Below are 18,635 nucleotides of genomic sequence, written 5' to 3'. Positions count from 1 at the left end.
ACAGGTGAGCAATCTACATGTCATATATGTAACGAAACCGGCCACTTCAGACAGGAATGTCCGCGGTGAACTGTTGTTCTTAAAAGTAATTTGATACAACGTCAAAAACTTACCTTAAATGATCTGTTAGCAAAGAATAGCCCGGATCAACTGGTTACGGATGTTAACGCAGCGGGCCAAGCTGATATCCCCCTCCACGATAACTGTCAATTTCCCCCGTTCACAACGAAGGGAAACCCTGTTACCACTACACGTGAAACTGAAATGCAACCGAGAAAACGACCTCTGGAGACAACTGATAGTTGTTCAGATGACAAGTTGTCCTGTACAACTCCCTCAGTTCGCAAGCAAAAATAGTGCGATGAAGAGGCAGAGGAACCGGAAGGCAGAATGCGAATGGAAAATAATGAACATAAAGATAATAAACGTACGGTACCAGAAAATGAAGGGGGTGTCGTCAGTATTATTTTGCAAGAAACAACAGGTGAAGTAGCTGACTGCAAAGATCAGCAGCTATATGTTAGTAAACAAATTCAGGGAGAAAACTGCCGTCTCCATTTGTTTTCCTCGATCAGGAAGTAAGTGATATTAACAAATAACAAGGAAGTGGTGGCCAAACTGAAATCACGGTCAAAACCTCAGGGCAGGCGCCGACAACAGAAATTGCGCAAACGTCTGCTGCTCCTCCAGATGAGCCGCGAAGTAAAATTAAAACGCAACCAAATGAGAATATAGCTCGTAACCAAAGGAAGGGAAAATCCGGAAAGGGCGACTCAAGCCCAAAGAATGTTCGGTCCGAAACGGTCCTACACGAATCACGGGAGGAAAAATCAGAAAGTTTACAAGGAAATCAATCTGTTAGCGGTACAAAAGAAAACTTAAGAAGTAGAAAAAACGGGACTGTAACTAATAAACTGACTCAAGTATTATTCCATGTTCAGCCTGAACCCTGAACCACAGGAAACTAAATTAGTTAATCAAAAAAACTACATAGTGACAGCGTATTGAAGCAGCCTTATTCTCTCACTACTATAAACATAAATAAAATAACGTCTTGTTTGCAATTATAGGCGCTTTAGGAATTTTTGTACGAATCCGCAACTGATATTGCCCTGTTACAAGAAGTTCTAATGTCGGTTTTAGTGATTCCCGGTTATGTAAGTTGCATAAATGTGTCTAAAGAAAAAAGTGTTTGTACAGCTGTTTTAGTGAGGGAAGGGATTCTAGTAAGTGAGGTGGAACGACTGGAATCCGGAAGTGGAATATCTATGATGTGACAATCATCAACTTGTACGCCCCTTCAGGAAGTTCTCACCGAGATGACAGGGCACGTTTCTTCAAAGTTGAACTGATATACTATACTTGTTAACGAAAAATCCAAGACAGTTATTACTTGGAGGTGATTTTAGCTGTGTTTTAAATCGAAAAGATCAATTACCTAATTTTAATTTCACAAGTGAACTAAAACAACTAGTTACTGGTTTAGAATTAAAGGATGCATGGGAAATCAAATACCCCTCCATTGTTGAGTTCACTTATGCCACGGCAACATCTCGTAGCAGGATTGATAGATTATATATTTCTAAAAATCTTGAAACTTCCGTGACAAAAGTAGAAACCATGCCTACGTACTTTTCAAACCATTCAAGCGTCTTAGATTCCATAAATCTAACAAGACAGCCAGTTCGCCGATTCAAGAATCAGTGGAATTTGAACATTTCCTTGTTAGTAAATCATGATTTGGAAGACCTGATTAAAGAAGCATGGGCAATATGCCTGCGTCCTCACAGTAGATATGCCACTGCTATCGACTGGTGGGTTAAAATGGCGAAGCCAAAGTTGAGGAAGCTTCTTATTCAATACAGTGCCCAGAGCGCAAGAGAAATGAAATGCACTGTAGAATATTATTATTCCCTTTTCAGAGATCTATTCGGTCAGGTCTCAGCAGGTTCCTCACTTCGGATAGCCAAAGCCAAGTTACTTAATATTAATATAAATCAAATGGAACGGTTGAAAATAAAACCGAAGACGAAACATTCTGTAAATCAAAGTAGAGACGCTCCTTGAAAGAATTCCTTGACATCCTTGCCCCACAGCTGACAGAAGATGACAACGAAAATTTTATCGAGGTAGATAGTGAAGAGGACGTGTATGAGACTCAGTGCGTCTCACCACCAGAAAAATCCCCAGGACCGGATGGTCTGCCAGCAGAGTTTTACGTCCGTTACTGGCCAATAGTGGGTGCGAAAATCGCGGACATTGTAAATGAGGTTATTCAGGGTAAAATGATTCCGGCTGAGTTTAAGGAGAGTGAACTTGTTCTTGTGCCAAAAAATAATGCAGACAAAGATAATTTTCGTACAATTTCACTGCTGAATTCTGATTATAAATTAATAGCTAGAACAGTAAACAAGAGAAATTCATGTCTTACAGATAACATTATTAGTAAACATCAGAACTGCACGTAAGGCAGAACCATTTTTCAAAATCTAGCAGAATTCAGGGATATCATTGCAATAACTTCTGTAACAAACATTAGGTGTGCTTTTTATTAGATTTTTATAAAGCTTTCGACGTAGTAAATTATGAATATCTTCTACAGACGTTGAAGAAAATAGGTTTCAAAAAATGGTTCAAATGGCTCTGAGCACTATGGTACTTAACTTCTGAGGTCATCAGTCCCCTAGAACTTAGGACTACTTAAACCTAACTAACCTAAGGACATCACACACATCCATGCCCGAGGCAGGGTTCGAACCTGCGATCGTAGCGGTAACGCGGTTCCAGACTGAAGCGCCTAGAACCGCACGGCCACACCGGCCTGCAATAGGTTTCAAGGATAGGGTCATACAGTTGATGAAAAACATAGCAACTGGAATAAATGCAAAAATAGCGGTGAATTGGCATTAATATAGGATGATACAAATAAAACAAGGCGTTCCTTAAGGAAGTCCTCTGTCCATGTCGCTCTTCACCATCGCACTGGAACCTTCCCTCCGACATGTCCGTGCTAGATTAAAAGGCTTAACATTGTCAGGAAATGAAACAGTTATAAGAGAAATGCTGACGATATGTGGGTCATTATAAGGAATAATGGAGAGGTAACCACGCTAACAACTGCGACTGATATGCACTGTAGAGCATCTGGAGCCTATGCAAATGAAAAAAACGTACGATATTAAATCTCAGAGGTTTTGATAAAATCAACGTCGTGGGGGCAAAAGTAGTCCGACAACATAAAACACTTGGGATCATCCTGACAGCATGCCCCATGAAAATAACGGCTTTAAAATGTAAAGTTGCAGCATATAACGTGCAAGCCATTATAGAGAATTTAACTCCATATATGAACCAAGATCAAAGAACAAAGTATATCAATTCATGCATCCTTGCTAAGGCTTATTATACTGCCCAGCTGTTTCCAATACCGATAATGATAGCGAGGAGGCTAATGTCCTAAATCACCAACTTTTAGTGGAGAGGTGAAGTGTTCAGAGTACCTGCTAAAGTAGCCACGTTAGATCCTAAAAATGGTGGACTAGGGTTAACTGGTATAACGAATAAGGCCTGTGGACTTTTTATCAATAGGTAAGTTAATGTAATAAGAGACTCTTGAGAAAGCATAACCAACCAACTTTTCGAGATCATTAAACCTCGTAATCTGCATGTGAGGGTTTTCTACGTTGAGTTCAGTTACGACAGTCACGACACTTACCATCAAGAGCCATAATGCGGGAACGAAAGAAAAGCGAAGGAAGGAACAAAATAGAACGACAGTTTCCAAACACTGACTGGACTGGACTAGTTGCCAAAATAAAATCGACACCTTAAATACAGCTGAAGGAATTTCTTCATTTTTAAATAAATTTATACCAGCTGACGTACCACTGTCTTCCATTTCAACTATGGATGTACGAAGATTAGTTCTGATGTGTTCACGTCTAATATAAAGACGTCATGGTACGAGACAGTTAACAACATACTTAGCAGCAATGAAAGACTGTACGCAACCGGACTCTGTGACACAAATTTATGTCAACAATCCCATCTAGTTGACACAATAATTCATAGATACACTTGCAGCGTTCACATGAATAGATGGAAATGGATCCGAGAGCAAATAGCTCTGATTACAAGGACATACCCTGAGATTAAATCGCTGTCATTGATACACAGGCCTAAAGGACGCTATTACCCAGAGGCAAAAAATAAAGCTGTGTGCTGATTGCTGGGAAATTTTGCTAATTATGTCATTAACAAACTAGGATCCGACAGCACCATAAAGTTCAAGGCACACATGCTGTGTGAATACCACAAAATTACAAGATATACGAATCACAATCATTTTCTGCCGTCACGTGTATTCCACAGAGTGAATTACATTACTGGGCATTAAAATAGCTACACCAAGAAGAAATGCAGATGATAAACGGGTATTCATTGGACAAATATATTATACTAGAACTGACATGTGATTACATTTCCACGCAATTTGGGTCCATAGATCCTGAGAAATCAGTACTCAGAACAACCACCTCTGGCCGTAATAACGGCGTTGATACGCCTGCGCATAGAGTCAGAGTTTGGATGGCGTGTACAGGTACAGCTGCCCATGCAGCTTCAACACGATACCACAGTTCTTCAAGAGTAGTGTGTGGCGTATTGTGACGAGCCAGTTGCTCGGCCACCATTGACCAGACGTTTTATTGGTGAGAGACCTGGAGAATGTGCTGGCCAGGGCACCAGTCGAACATTTTCTGTATCCAGAAAGGCACGTACAGGACCTGCAACACGCGGTCGTGCATTATCCTGTTGAAATGTGGGGTTTCGCAGGGATCGCATGAAGGGTAGAGCCACGTGTCGTAACACATCTGAAATGTAACATCCACTGTTCAAAGAGCCGCAGTGCGAACGAGAGGTGACCGAGACGTGTAACCAATGGCACCCCAGGCGCTCCTGCCTGTGATGCAGCGTTAAGGGTAACCGCAGCCATGGTCTCCGAGCTGATAGTCCATGCTGCTGCAAACGTCATCGAACTGTTCGTGCAGATGGTTGTTGTCTTGCAAACGTCCTCATTTGTTGACTCAGGGATCGAGACGTGGCTGCACGACCCGTTACAGCCATGCGGATAAGGTGCCTGTCATATCGACTGCTGGTGATAGGAGGCCTTTGGGATCCAGCACGGCGTTCCATATTACCCTCCTGAACCCACTGTTTCCATGTTATGCCAACAGTCATTGGATCTCGACCAACGCGAGCAGCAATGTCGCGATACGATAAACCGCAATGGCGATGGGCTACAATCCGACCCTTATCAAAGTCGGAAACGTGATGGTCAGGCATTTCTCCTCCTTACGCGAGGCATCACAAAAACGTTTCACCAGGCAACACCGGTCAACTGCTGTTTGTGTATGGGAAATCGGTTGGAAACTTTCCTCATGTCAGCACGTTGTAGGTGTCGCCACCGGCGCCAACCTTGTGTGAATGCTCTGAAAAGCTAATCATTTGCATATCACAGCATCTTCTTCCTGTCGGTTAAATTTCGCGTCTGTAGCACATCATCTTCGTGGTGTAGCAATTTTAATGGCCAGTAGTGTAATGATGGTAAGAGTAATAATGAAAGTACTACGGTAATTTTAAATGATTTATACTTATTTGAGGCCACTTATAGTAAAATGACTCCAAGTCATCATCATCGTCATTTATTGCGTTAACGGGCCTTTGAGGCCTACAGCAGAAGAAAAATAGGAAAAAAGAATTACATACACAAAAGCCCCAATAAAAGTAATGTCTGTCAGTCATAAGAGAGGAGGTATTTGCTGCACATGGCACTCCATCTTTTATCGGACTCTAGCGTCATCCCCCACGGCCGCTGGTTCCACTTCTTAAAGGATAATCATTACTCGATCTTTCAATCTCGGTCCGCAGCTCGTGGTCGTGCGGTAGCGTTCTCGCTTCCCGCGTCCGGGTTCCCCTGTTCGATCCCGGCGGGGTCAGGGATTTTCTTTGCCTCGTGATGACTGGGTGTTGTGTGTTGTCCTTAGGTTAGTTAGGTTTAAGTAGTTCTAAGTTCTAGGGGACTGATGACCATAGATGGTAAGTCCCATAGTGCTCAGAGCCATTTGAATTTTGTACTTCCATCCCGTTCTTGGGCATCTTCTCGGGCGTTTGCCTGTGGGTTGAGAGTGGAGGATTCTCTTATGAAGGGATCTGTCCGCTAGTAAGATGTGGCCAAACCATTGTAGACGTCCAATGTGTGGCTTTCCATACCTCTGGTACAGGTCTTCTTTCTCTCTTCTTTACCATTTACCTTCCATGTTATTGTAGACGGGACCATAGATCTTCTGAAGTACCTTTCTTTCGAACGCACATATTGAATCTTATGTCGCTGCTAATGTCGCCCAAGTTTCACAGCCATGTAAAAGTAGTGGTCTCACCAGTGTAGTGTACAGATGGACTTTGTTCTTCTGAAGTATCAGACGAGATTTATAAAGGTTGTTCAGACTAAAGAACCACGCGATTGGAACTTGTTATGCGTTGATGTAGTTCTTTCATCACTTCGCTTTTGTTGGTTAATATTGAGCTCAGGTACTTGAACTCTTCAACTCGTTCGAAGGTACGCCCGTCTACAACAATGGAGGGGGGGGGGGGGGGGGGGGGAGAACTCGACGACGCGATACTCCAAGGTATTTAGTTTTGTCCTCGTTCACCTCCTGCCCAATTTCCTTTGCATTTTGGAATCGGGAAGTATTAGCAGACATTTGCTTTAGAGTGTCGCCAAGAATCACAACATCAATAACAGTAATAATAATAAGAAGAAGAAGAAGGAGAAGAAGAATAATAACGGAGACAGTGGAAAAATAATGATGCAAACGTGACATTCTCACACCAAATTCGGAGAGAGAATATCAAATAGGCATCCCTACGTAGAAACCTGGAAAATGGGAAAGGCTGGTGAGAAAGCGGAATGCTTTTCCGGTTGCAGAAAAGGATTTAGAGCCATGTGATGGAGTGGGATGGAGAAGATTTTTTTCTGATGGGGTTTTCTGTTGTCTTATTCACATAAGGGTACTGAGATTGAGTAGAAATTGACTGACTTCCTGCGTTCATTTAAACTTCATACATGTTAACAGCCCCGTTAATCATTTCGCTGCTGAGACGTAACTGATTTTTTACTACAGTCTTCTACAAGCAGTATGTATCGAACGAAATTATACTACAAACGTTTCTTCGTTCAAATGTTTTAAGCAATCCCGCGCTGCTCGAATTTTCGCTTACCCTGTCAACTTTTTAAGAAAGAAAGGTGCAATCCAAAACAATCTCAAATAGAAGCTGTCGTTTGACCAACAGGTATTGTCAGAAGGACGATTTTTAGGAAATACAAGTGATCACTTTCAGCAGCGGTTGTATAGATACCCTTCTCCGGTGCACTGATTGGTAAGATCTATAACTGAACAGAGATTCAGTAAGTCAGCGTAACTTCCACCGTCCGTAGCTAAGTCCGTCGTCTATGCTTCGCCATCTGCTGAATAATGCCACTCTTATCACCAAGTGCTGCAGCTAACCGACCTCTCTGCAGAACAGATTACATCACAAACTGAACCTAGAGTGCGTCACTGAACACTCGGTCTCGGTCTGCAGGATCGTTGGAGGCCGTACAGGATTCTGTCCTTGCTACAAGTGACAAGGTCTTGGCGAAGTAAGGTTTCCTCTTGCCATTCTCCAATATGTGTACCACATCTGGTGGTCAATAAATGAATGTGGTGTGTGCTGAGGTAGTGTAGCGCTATATTTGCCAGACTTAAGAGCAGGGGAGTGAGTGAAGACCTGATCCGCCACATAGAGTACTCCTCTCAAACAGGAAGGAAGGGGCCATCTGGCGGGTAGCCATCAAATTGGCTGCAGTCTGCGAATGATCAGGGACATTTAATCAGCCAATAGAGATGCCACCCAGTTGAGCGTTATCACTGTTTCGAATTACTGTCGCCAATAGTGTAATCATACAGTGGTGGATTTCTTCGCCTATTTTTATGCACTACGTTACATTTATTTACGTTCGTGATCAACTGGCAGTCCATGCAACGACCATCCATCCTCTACATGTTTTCCTGCAATTCGCTTCAATCTTCTGGAGTTTCTAGCTTTTTACAGATAACAGCACCAACTTCGAAAAGACTCTTGGAGCTTCTGACATCACCCACAAGATAGTTTAGATATATTGTAAACATTAATAGCGCTATCACACTTCTTCTGGGCACTATGAAATTACTTTTAAAGATGTCGATTTCGTCCCATTAAGAGCGACATGTTGAGCTCTCTCTGCAAGCACGTCCTGAATGCAGTCACAAATCAGGTCCTATACTCGGTAAGCTCCTGTTTTGCTCACTAAACAACTGTGCAGTGTTGTATAAATGCTTTCCTGAACACTGCATCAGTGTTGCCACCAATGTTTTTCATAACACACACGACTAGTGTCCACATATTAATAGCAAGAACTCAACACTCTGTCATGAAATCCACGCGACATTCGATGTAACTTTTAAGACATCCACTAGCATACGCTGCGATACCTAACAGGTGGCTGGCACTCACGAAGGCGCTTGTTAGCGCCGCGGCCGACACCTTCGCGACGGCCGCTCGGGTCCTGGCAGGGTCGCCAGGCGCTGTTTACCCGATCACTTCACCTCCGCCTGGTGGACACGTGCACAGGCCCGCTAGAGCAGACCAGAATAGTCCGCGGCTATCGACCGCCCTCACGCGCGCTCCCGCTCTAACAATGTTGCAACTGCCGTCACCTTCTTTTGTTTTTAATCACTCTACTTGCAACACTTTACGCAACAGACCTTGATCCTTGTTTAGCGTCTTTTCATCCGCTAATGTGCGGAAGATCCTTTGAATACGTGAATACAGTGGTATCTCATTAACTGAGGCAAGTCCCACCCTTAATTACCGAAGATCCGAATTATAGGTAGTTATGTAAAACAGTAAATAGGAGTAACATACGTTGTATGAACTGAACATTTCAGGTTAGGCCTTACCGTGAGTGTTATTAATATCGAATGAAACGACAAGTTTACTGTTACCAGACACTGTTTATTTATATCCACAACATGTTTTGAAGGTTTTGTGCATTTACATATGTTAGTACGACATGCATATGTATGTGTGTGTGTGTGTGTGTGTGTGTGTGTGTGCGTGTGTGTGTGTGTGTGTGTGTGTGTGTGTATGTTATGTTACAGTTTTGCGGTAACCTGTGGCATTGCCTGTAGTGATAACAGGCTCCTTTCTCTGTCGTAATACATCACATATGCCAACAGCCTTAGCGCAGTGGTGACACCAGTTCCGTCAGATCGCCGAGGTTAAGCGCTGTCAGGCTGGACTAGCACTTGGGTGGGTAATAATAATGTCATGTGACTAGGGCCTCCCTTTGGTTAGACCATTCGCCGGGTGCAAGTCTTTCGATTTGACCCCACTTCGGCGACTTGCGCTTCGATGGGGATGATATGATGATGATTAGGACAACACAACACCCAGTCCCTGAGCGGAGAAAATCTCCGACCCAGCCGGGAATCGAACCCGGGCCCTTAGGATTGACATTCTGTCGTGCTGTCCACTCAGCCACCTGGGGCGGACACTTGGGTGGGTCACCATCCGGTCTGCCAAGCGCTTTGACAAGCGGGATACACTCAGCCCTTGTGAGGCAATCTGAGGACCTACTTGATTGAGTAGTAGCAGCTCCGGTCTCGGAAACTGACATACGGCCGGGAGAGCGGTGTGCTGACCACATGCATGACCATATTCGCATTCAGTGACGCCTCCGGGCTTGGGATGACACGGCGGCCGGTCGGTACCGTTGGGCCTTCATAGCATGTTCGGGCGGAGTTTAGTTTACTTTAATACACCACATGCAAGCTGCAGCACATGTTTCCCCGCAATTCGCTACAATCTTCTGGAGTTGCTACCTTTTTACAGATAACAGCACCAACTTCGAAAAGACTCTTGGCGTCCAGCCACGAATTCCTCTGCATATCAGAATAGCACTTGTACTTACTGTCTTCAATTATTTGTTGAAAGTGTTCCACTATGTGTCCTCCTTTACAATCGAAGTTATTCGTTGATGTGTTAACACATGCCCAATTATACTGCCCCTTCTTCTTGTCGATGTTTTCCACATGTTCCTCTCCTCGCCACTTCTATGCAGAATTTCTTCATCAGTCCGCCTATTTTCCAACGTCTAATTATAGCACTAGGTACGTGCAAAAATAACTGTGTGAGATAGCTCATTATGTAAGAGCATTTCCTGGGAAAGGACGGGTTCCAACTTCGAGACCCAGACCAATACATACAGTTTCAAAACAGCGCTTAATCCGCTGTGAAGTAAATGATTCATCCTGGAATTCCGCGTTACAATTAACAAGACTAGGTGTTTTGGTGTTGTAGTTCACAATCACAAAGGTGTCATGAAGTACTGTGCGTGTCGTCTGCCAGTAAACTGGGTTAGCAGAACCGCGTGCCGGCGGTCTTGGCTATGCCAGTGCTTGTCTTGGCAAGTGTAGCCCCACCACTGTGTCCGCGCCCCCCTCCCCCCCCCCCCCCCCCCACCTCTCCCACCCACGATGCGGCGACAAAGGCTTCCGCGTTGCCCGTCGTGTTTGACGTCTCCACCTGGTGACGCCACACCGCGTCACTCTGACGCTAATACAGACTGCAGTTCGTTTCTTGCTGGTGACAACGTTGGTAGCCTCTCAAGCCAGGAGTGTATAAAATATGGGAATTACACTGGAGAGCCAAAGAAACTGCCGCACCTGCCTAACATCGTGTAGGCCCCCGCGAGAACGCAGAAGTGCCGCAGCACGACGTGGCATGGACTCGACTAAAGCCTGAAGTACTGCTGGACGGAACTGATACCATGAATCCTGCAGGGCTGTCAATAAATCCGATACGTAAGAGTACGAGAGGTGGAGGTCTCTTCTGAATAGCCGGCCGGAGTGGCCGAGCGATTCTAGGCGCTACAGTCCGGAACCGCGCGACCGCTGCGGTCGCAGGTTCGAATCCTGCCTCGGGCATGGATGTGTGTGATGTGCTTAGGTTAGTTAGGTTTAAGTAGTTCTAAGTTCTAGGGGACAGATGACCTCAGAAGTTAAGTCCCATAGTGCCTAGAGCCATTTGAACCATTTTTTTTCTCAAGCCGGTATTACATGACACATCTATCGTATGCAAGTGTGTACCAGCGCCCCAAACCTGCAAATCTGCAACTGCCAACATTTTCGTTAGTCCTATTGCACGATACACTGAACGTGTAAGTCTGCACCAGCACCCCAATGGTACAGCTTCGGAAATGCAGGCTTGTTTACGTTGACATTTTTGTGTAGCTGCTACATACTCACAATGAAACTTTGGCGAGGCCAATGTTGGTATTTACTAAGCATTTATTGTTATCTTGTGCAGTTTGAATCAAATTAGGTTATGGATGTACAAATTTACGGACTGAAATGTTCGTTTAAGTGTCATGCAGATACCAGCAAAAGATTGTCTATGTTCACCTTTCCAGCATTTTAGACGTCAAGGACGTAATTGTCTATGCAGCATTTGCTATGACAGTGTCCGGCTTATTCGTCAAAAGACCACTTAATGCCAGTAGTAGAAATTAGATTCGAAACTGGCTCGAAAGAAGAGGCGAAGGCAGGAGAATATACTCATTGTTAATGAACGAGTTAAGAGCCGAAAACACACAGGAATTTCGGAACACCATCAGAATAGATGTACCTTGTTTTGACAAGCTACTGTAGATGGTATGTAGCTGTATTCGCGGAAGAGACACTGTAATGAGGGAAGCTACACTACTGGCCAGTTGCTCGTCCACCATTGACCAGACGTTTTCAATTGGTGAGAGGTCTGGAGAATGTACTGTCCAGGGCAGCAGTCGAACATTTTCTGTATCCAGAAAGGCCCGTACAGGACATGCAACATGCGAACGAGCATTATCCTGCTGAAATGTAGGGTTTCGCAGGGATCGACTGAAGGATAGAGCCACGGGTCGTAACATATCACGCCAGGTGATACGCCAGTAAGGCGATGACGAATATACGCTTCCAATGTGCGTTCACAGCGATGTCGCCAAACACGGATCCGACCATAATCATGCTGTAAACAGAACCTGGATTCATCCGAAAAAATGACGTTTTGCCATTGGCGCACCCAGGTTTGCGTTGAGTACACCATCGCAGGCACTCCTGTCTGTGATGCAGCGTCAAGGGTAACCGCAGCCATGGTCTCCGAGCTGATAGTCCATGCTGCTCCCAACGTCGTCAAATTGTTCGTGCAGATGGTTGTTGTCTTGCAAACGTCCCCATCTATTGACTCAGGGATCGAGACGTGGCTACACGATCCGTCACAGCCATGCGGATAAGATGCCTGTCATCTCGACTGCTAGTGAAACGAGGCCGTTGGGATCCAGCACGGCGTTTCGTTTTACCCTCCTGAACCTACCGATTCCAAATTCTGCTAACAGTCATTGGATCTCGACCAACGCGAGCAGCAATGTCGCGATACGATAAACCGGAATCGCGATAGGCTACAATCTGTCCTTTATCAAAGTCGGAAACATGATGGTACGCATTTCTCCTCCTTTCACGAGGCATCACAACAACGTTTCACCAGGCAACGCCGGTCAACTGCTGTTTGTGTATGAGAAATCGGTTGGAAACTTTCCTCATGTCAGCACGTTGTAGGTGTCGCCACCAACGCCACCCTTATGTGAATGCTCTGACAAGCTAATCATTTGCATATCGCAGCATCTTCTTCCTCTCAGTTAAATTTCGCCGCTGTAGCACGACATCTTCGTGGTGCACCAATTTTAATGTGCAGTTGTGTATTTCACAAGGGTGCAACCGCAAAGATGCAAAACGTCTTTTACAGTCCTCATTGGTCGCGGCCAGCACAAATGCTCTAACTGTTGCGGCTGTTCTGTCAATACTGCCCTTACCGGAGTTTTGAAATAGCACGGAAGACTCAGTCAAATCAAGCAAGTGCTAAAACTCAGAATTAATCATTGGTAGACGTATATTATGAGGTACAGCGTATCTAGAGGATCATGTAGACACCTTTCCTTGCTGTGACTCAAAATGAATGCTTATATTTTCTTTCATTCAGTTTCTACAACAAGAAGTTATCATTAATAATATACAGCTTCTCTTAAAGACAATAAAAAGAGTTAATTTTCATTTGATTTGTTACTTATTATAAAATTACCCATGGAAAAAATTGTAGAATATCTCGTGCAACAGCCAAAAGACTTCTCAAGGGCTCACGTATATCAGTACATCTCGCCTGTTAACCACAAGTAAAAACCACAACAAGCAGAGAACCCTTTCGAAATGCTGCGTTCTGCGCATGCGCCCAAGTACCTCTTTTACTGAGCATACGCGGGTCCATGGCAAAACAGAACATTTCCTGTTTCTATTCAGAAGATAATCCGTCTGCTAAAATCGGAGCTACACCTGTCCTGCCACCAGGCGCCTACACTTGTCTTGTACCTGTTAGCCGTGTTGTGCAATACCGGCTTAGAGCGTTACAGAGCAATACGTGCTTCGCGTTATGAGTCGGCCGTTTGCTGACGTTAATGGTTCTTGAGGCCACCTTGTGGGGAACTCAGATCTGTTCAGTTTCTTACCAAAAAAAAAAAAAAAAAAAAAATGTTCTTTTTAGGGTTTCGGCATATTCTCCGAAGTACAGCTTCACATCAATACGTTTCGCTTGTTTAGCTTTTGTGGTACTGTAAATAACCAGACAAATACACAATTATACGACGAAATTTTCCAAGGTGAAGGACTGCCGCGGTCTAGTATTAAAGCGATTCCGGAAAATCCAGCTCGCTACTGCAACCGTGCGATGCCTGTTTTTATCGCCAGGTAAATAATTTCATCAAAACATTTCAGTACTGCTCTTATGTCATCCAAAGAGAAAAAGAAATCACATCCCGAGAACACTGCATCAAAATACACTCATGCTCATAAATTAAGGATAAATGCAGAACGTGGTGCCACACAACGTGGCACTACACAACTGGCGCTAATAGCATAGGCACATAGGGAACACACACGACACAGATCTGTAAGACCACGGTATTGGTGATAAGTTGAGAAAATCGTCCCGAAAAACATGTGCTGCAAAATGCCACTGTTTCCTGCGCATGTACTCCGACATCAACATTGGATATCATCACCATGCACACGTACACCGGCCGTACAACGGGTTGGCATACTCTGGATAAGGTGGCCCAGCAGCTGCTGGGGTATAGCCTCCCATTCTTGCACCAGCGCCTGTCGGAGCTCCTGAAGGGGTTTGAAGACGTGCAGCGATACGTCGACCAAGTGCATCCCAGACGTGCTCGATGGGGTTTAGGTCTGGAGAACAGGCAGGCCACTCCATTCGCCTGATATCGTCTGTTTCAAGGTATTCCTCTACGATGACAGCTCGATGGGGCCGTGCGTTATCATCCAGCAGGAGAAAGGTGGGACCCATTGCACCCCTGAAAAGGCGGACATACTGGTGCAAAATGACGTCCCGATACACCTGACCTGTTACAGTTTCTCTGTCAAAGACATGCAGGGGTGTACGTGCATCAATCATAGTCCCACACCACGCCATCAAACCACGACCTCCATACAGGTCCCTTTCAAGGACATTAAGGGGTTGGTATCTGGTTCCTGGTTCACGCAAGACGAAAACTCGGTGAGAATCATTGTTCATACTATACCTGGACTCATCCGTGAACATAACCTGGGACCACTGCTGCAATGACCATGTACTGTGTTCTTGACACCATGTTTGTTCAGTCGTCTGTAGATTGTGTGTCTGGAGACAACTGTTCCAGTGGCTGCGGTAAAGTCCCGAGAAAGGCTACCTACAATACTCCGTGGCTGTCTGGGGGCACTGATGGTGAGACATCGGTCTTCTTGTGGTGTTGTACCCTGTGGACGTCCCGTACCGTAGCGCCTGGACACGTTTCCTGTCTGCTGGAATCGTTACCATAATCTTCAGGTCACACTTTGTGGGACACAGAGGGCCCGGCCTACGACCTGCTGTGTTTGACCAGCCTCCAGTCGCCCTAGTATTCTACCCCTCATAACGTCATCAATATGTGATCTTCGAGCCATTTTGAACACACAGTCACCATTAGCACGTCTGAAAACGTCTGCACACTTACTCGCTGCACCGTACTCTGACATGCACCAACACACCTTTGTGTATGTGGACTGCTGCCGGCGCCACCGTGTGACGAGGTCAAATGAACCGTATGGTCATACTCCGAGGTGATTTAAACCCGCAAATCGCCCACCACAGCGTTGTTTCACAATGTATCAGAATTATCCTTAATTTATGAGCATCACAAGTTATCATCGCCCATATTTGGCGAAATGATCCGTTATCCGTGGTTTGCCGCTAAATTGTGCGATGAGAAAAAGAGAAAACCTTTTAAGAACGTCAACCAAAGTTTTTCTACAGAAACTTTAAAAGAACTATATTATTATAAAAATGCAGCTTCTATAACTGATGCAAGATGCCAAAAAAATTATTTTTGTAACTGTTCTTACGATAAATATCACCCAAGTGCGTGCACATCATCAATTATATAAAAATGCTATATTTTCTAAACGCGTAGCCATCTGGAACTTCCACTTCTGCCACTTTCATTTCTGGCCGAGTCCTGCACATACCATAAGTTTAGACGGAATCGGTTTTGACGAATAGGCGTGGTCTCTTCGTCAGGTCAGGTCTAATTTTTTTTTTTTTTTTTTTTTTCGTTATATAGTTCAGCAACCCAAATCGTCAAGCTAGCTTGCCGGCGCCGAATTACCTGTCCAAGCGCGACTCATGACCCGCCCTGACAGTTTCACTTCTACCCGTACCACTCTCTAACTTTCTAAACTTTCCAAGATACTTTGTGGGCTAGCAATCCCAGTGTGGTCACGAAATCGTAAAAAGATCGAGGAGCAGCAAGTAGCCAGCTTACAGTTTAATAGTATACCTTTTTGTGATGCCAGTACTTCAGCGAAGCGAGTCGTTCATTGAAAGCAGCACGTAAACAAACGGGCCCTATATATCACCCCGTACAGTTCCTAGAGAAACTGCCCCCCGTCACGTTTATTTGAGAGGTCTGCGTACCGTGACGCGACTGAATTAGACACGCTGCTCTGTCCAGCGCCTGCGTTAGCTTCGCAGCTTGCTAGCCGCCTTAAGCGAGACGTGACTCTTTTGTTGGTGCGCCCGGCGCTGGGAACCGCTGCTGACGTTTACAGTAGTAAACGTAAGACTGATCCCCCTCTCCCTCCTCTCTCTGTCGTCCGCCCCCGCCCCTCCCCCCGAAGCCCCATGCTCACCCCACCGCTACATGGGGAAAGCGCGACAGCTCAAATTTAGAACGGCTGTCGAATCGCCCAATACCTTCATTCCAGACACACACGTATGTATTTAATTGTTATCCTCGCTGTTTTCATTGCAGCTCATTAGAGAAGGATTTAGGTCCATTGGCTAAGTGGACACGTCTCTCATCACAAGGAGGTCCAATCTTAAATCATCGTTTGGTCCTAAAACTTGCTGCTTGTCACTTATCCCTTCTTGTGCTATACTCTAATAACATGAGCTACAAGATATTTTCTGTACATAATTGTGTTGTAATGTTATAATGCAGCAGAATATTCCATAGTGAGTGCCAACAACCAGCCTCTAACGGTGACATATGCCCTAGATTAGTGGTCGTCAAACTGCGCTTGCGGCCACAATCTGTGGTTTGTGCAGCACACGGTTCTCTGCCGTATCTGTAATATGCATCTACGAGGACCACTCCAAAAAATATGCGCCTATTTTTGTAAAAATACAGTTTTCATTCTACATGTGTGAAAGTTTTACAGTGTGTAGACACATCCTTCTCGCTTGTTTTCAAACTTAGTTCAACCTGTTCCCGTGAGTGGCGCCGTCACAGCATGTATTCAAGGTGGCTGCTACACTTGACGTTCGTCAGAAGCAATGTGCTGTCATAGAATTCCTGTGCTGCTGAAACGAGACAGTGAGAAACATGCACAAGAGGTTGAAAAAGGTGCATGGAGATGCTGCTGTCGATCACACTAAAGTTAGTCGCTGGGCAAGGTGGTTACATGATGAAAGCGGGCCCGGCGATATTGAGTATTGAACTCGAATGGTAGGCCTCGTACTGCACACACTCCAGACAATGTGCAGGGAGTTAACGAATTGGTGACTGTTGAGAGACGCATCACAGTGAACTAATTGTCCTACTACGTTCGGCTAGGGAAAGGAAGTGTTTGCAGAATACTGAAAGTGTTGGCGTTAGAAAAGGTTTGTGCCAGGTGGGTTTCCAGGATGTTGACAGTGGCTCACAAAGAAATATGAAAAACGGTACGCAACCAACTTTTGGAACAGTACGAGAATGATGGAGATGAATTTCTTGGAAGAATTGTGACAGGTGATGAAACATGGCTCCATCATTTTCCACCAGAGACGAAGAAGCAATTAATGGAGTGCATCATGCAAATACACCCAAGAAAAAAAATTCAAAACCACACCTTCTGCTGGAAAAGCTATGGCTACTGTGTTTTTCGATTCCGAAGGACTCTTGTTTGTGTACATCATGTCAAGTGGAACCACCATAAATTCTGATGCATATGTGACGACACTGAAAAAACTTCAAGCTCGACTGAGTCGTGTTCGACCACATCGGCAAAGGCAGGATGTTTTGCTGTTCCACAACAATGCATGGCCACATGTCAGTTAAAAAACCATGGAAGCGACCACAAAACTCGGATGGACAACACTGAAACACCCACCTTGCAGTCCTGACCTGCCTCCATGTGACTATCATCTCTTTGGGAAACTTAAAGACTCTCTTTGTGGAATAAGGTTTGAAGATAATGACTCCCTTGTGCACGCTGCACAAACAGTGACTCCAACAGGTTGGATCAGAATTTCACCGTGCGGGTATACAGGCGCTGGTTCCAAGATGGCGTAAGGCAGTTGAGAGGGATGGAAATTATGTGGAGAAATGAAAATATTGTTCCTTAAGGATGTATCTACACACTGTAAAACTTTCAAACATGTAGAATAAAACATGGATTTAAAAAAAATAGTGCGCATTTCTTTTGGAGTGACCCTCGTAGCAACTAACAGCCCATCCAAAAACGTCAGCTGGCGTTATGAACTTCTTAAGAGTGTAGTTGTCCTGCTCCTTAGCAAACAAAATTTGTTACAGAGACAGTAATATTTTAAGATGTGCTTAGTTTTAATTCCGTCCGGTCTGCCGAGTGCTGTTGGCAAGCGAGGTGCACACAGCACTTGTGAGGCAAATCGAGGAGCTACTTGACTGAGAAGTAGCGTCTCCGGTCACGAAATTGACAACGGCAGGGAGAGCGGTTTGCTGACCACACGGCCCTCCATATCCGCATCCAGTGACTCTTGTAGGCTGAGCGTGACACGGCAGTCAGTCAGTACCGTTGAGTCTTTAGAGACCTGTTCGGACAGAGTTAATTTTAATTCGCATTGGTGAATTCGGTCGTGAAGTAAGAAAGACTGGCCGCTTGCCTGTATGGCAGAGGGCTAAGCAGCGTGCTCACTGCGACGTT

The 18,635-nt window shown here is 44.9% G+C and overlaps 1 protein-coding gene across 1 annotated transcript in view; it reads left to right on the top strand.

Annotated features, from left to right (window-relative positions):
* The window catches only part of LOC126272251 (monocarboxylate transporter 9), a 627,258-nt gene that overhangs the window by 294,674 nt on the left and 313,949 nt on the right, over window positions 1-18,635 (top strand). The window lies entirely within an intron of this gene.

Source organism: Schistocerca gregaria, chromosome 5 (assembly GCF_023897955.1).
Source record: "Schistocerca gregaria isolate iqSchGreg1 chromosome 5, iqSchGreg1.2, whole genome shotgun sequence".
In the NCBI taxonomy this organism is placed as follows: domain Eukaryota; kingdom Metazoa; phylum Arthropoda; class Insecta; order Orthoptera; family Acrididae; genus Schistocerca; species Schistocerca gregaria.
The sequence above is the reverse complement of the archived record's forward strand: the minus strand, read 5'-3'. Positions and strand labels throughout refer to the sequence as shown.